The sequence below is a fragment of the Hipposideros armiger genome, unplaced genomic scaffold (genome assembly GCF_001890085.2).
Source record: "Hipposideros armiger isolate ML-2016 unplaced genomic scaffold, ASM189008v1 scaffold_806, whole genome shotgun sequence".
NCBI classification, from domain to species: domain Eukaryota; kingdom Metazoa; phylum Chordata; class Mammalia; order Chiroptera; family Hipposideridae; genus Hipposideros; species Hipposideros armiger.
The window spans coordinates 646,442-649,025 of NW_017732156.1; positions in this window are offsets into that span (position 1 = coordinate 646,442).

Sequence of the window (2,584 nt, forward strand, 5' to 3'; positions counted from 1 at the left end):
TTTTATGTAGAAAAATGCTGCAAAGCCATGAATGTTTCAGGGATATGTTTTTGGATAGGTTCAGAAGTAGCTGGGGAGAGGGGAAATACATGTTTGAAAAATTCCTTAACCTTGGCTGATACCTACACAGGTAAAAGATGAAACAAAGGAAGGGAGAAAAGTGCATCCTAATCTAATGGAACTAAGGGAACCACCAAGCTGTCAATTCACTGAGCTGTAGAGGTAGAAACAGAATGGAGCCTTTCAATTCTGCTGCCTTCTCCCTGGGGTTAGAGACCGGTTGCCATGGATATTCTGGATTCCTGCAGCTAATGGGAGGGAGATCTGTAGCCCTGGCATCCTGGGGACCCGCCAGGGTGAAACATGAAATGGAGGCCTGTGGGTGTGGCGGTGGAGGGCTGGAAAGCAAGGGGTCAGAAGGTCGGTTTCCAGCAGAGTCAAAGCTGATTTTATTTCAAGTCACATTCATTTGGCAATCTGTATTTTCCTGACAAACCAGACCTTTTTGTCCCTCCCCCACTGAGCAGAGAGTCTTCATCTCCTTAAAATGGTTACTATCATAGGACTAAGTAGTGGATGCTACAATTACGTGTGCAATGCTTTTCAGATGGTTCTTTTTTCAATGTAATTTTTCTGGAGGGAGGGGAATAGGGAAACTAATCTTAGTTTGGTTCAGAGATATTAAGCTGTTTAAAAATATCCCACACACATAGCAAACGGGGTGAATGAATAAGGAAGTTTCTGATTTATTCTGTTTCATGTAAGGGTATTATTTGTTCCCTGGCCCCATTTTTCTTTCCAATAACTCATTGCAAGTTCAGCCCTTTGTCTACTTCTTGCGTCTGTTATCCATTCTGCCTTGGTTTTTAACCAGGTCGCAGCAAAAACACTTTCCCTGTCTGTAATCTCTTGGAGAATTTCCCTCTCTGGCTGAATCATCGTGCCCTTGAAAGTCAAGTTCCTGGACAGTGTTTGTTAATCCTGATAAGTGGGAAGTGTTTTTGCCCTGGCCCTTCTGAGCTTTCTCAGCTGAGCACTGAAACAGTGATATGGTCCTCACAGATGCATTCAGTGAGCAAAAGAGACAACGGTAACTGTCCATGCCACCTTCATGTGCAAATTCCTTCAGCCTTCACTGGAGGAGTTTCTCCAGGGCAGGTTCAATAAATCAGAATCACCAGTGCTGCCTGTCGAGGTAGGGAGAAGGTGCAGGTTGAAAAATAGGACTGTTCTTGGTGTTTAATGTGTGTCTTGCTTTTTAAAATATCATGTGGTTTTTGCTTGGCACTCACTGTGTATCTAGCTAGTTGGCAAGGACAACAGAGGAAGGTTAGCTGGTCTCTGCTAATCCCCGAACCCCAAGAATAGAACTGCAGGTTTAATATTATCAGTCTCATGGAATGCATGAGGATTTGGAAACATTTTCTTGTGGGCCAAACTGAAGGAAGTTCAGTGGCTTGGAATCTGGGAGAAGTAGCTTGCCAGACCCAAATGAGCACGTTGGCCACAGAAGCACATCAAAGTTCTGCCAGTCCTTAAGAAGTGTGATTCTGCCACTATAAACCCCCTTCTCCCTACTGAGCAATCAATGCTGTGCTTTTTCTACCTTATTTTCTTAACCCACTGGATATTAAGGTACATACCTGATGATCTGATGATCATCTCTCAGCAAAGGTGTCTTTTTTCTTTTTTCCCTCAAATTGAGGAAGCTGCAGTGTGGTCATCCACATAAGTCCACATGCACACATCTGTAGCTAGCAGCACAACTCAGAGGCCATCAGAAGACCCTACCTTTATTTCTCCATGGGATGTTTCATGGCATGCTCAGGTCTCTATGAATCAGGCGCCACCTAGAGGACTGGAAAGCATTGCCGGAATTGGGGTAGAGTCTAGGAAGTGAGTATGGAGACTTTCCCCCAATGGGGACAGCTTAAAGCCTCCCATTCATGCTCTTTGAGAAGGAAAAGAGATCATTCATCTGCTTAATTCTCTAATAGCTGGGGAAATAAAATACTTCAATTCTAGTTTTGGCAGTAGTAGAAATTAATGGTGTGGCCATAGGAAATTCGTGAAATCTCTCAAGGATCTTGCTTTTCTTGAGAAGATATAAAATGTTGAGTTCAAACTATGTGATATCTCAGTGCAGTTTCCAATACCTGATTTTATATAGGAGAATATTTATATAAGATACAAATGAGGAAGAACTTTCCACATCCAAAGAAGAAATCAAAAGACAAGTTTGATACACTTGAGAGCCCCACATACAAAACTATCTGTATATCCAATAAATTATCAAATGTTATAAATAAAATTGAAAGTTAAATATTGATAATATGTGCCAAAGGATTAACATCCTTATTATAGAAGACATTTAAAGTCGTTTAGAAAAAATTAGTTTAAGGACACAGAGACAAATTACAAAAGTATTGAAAAAAATCCAATACTACATCGGTGAAAAGAATGTTCACGTTCAACTTCATCAACAGTTGAAGAAAATAAAAACAATATATGATTTTCAGCCTGCAAATTGGCAAGCATAAAAAAATACATTTAGTGATGGTAAGGTTGCAGGAAAGGTAAAGAC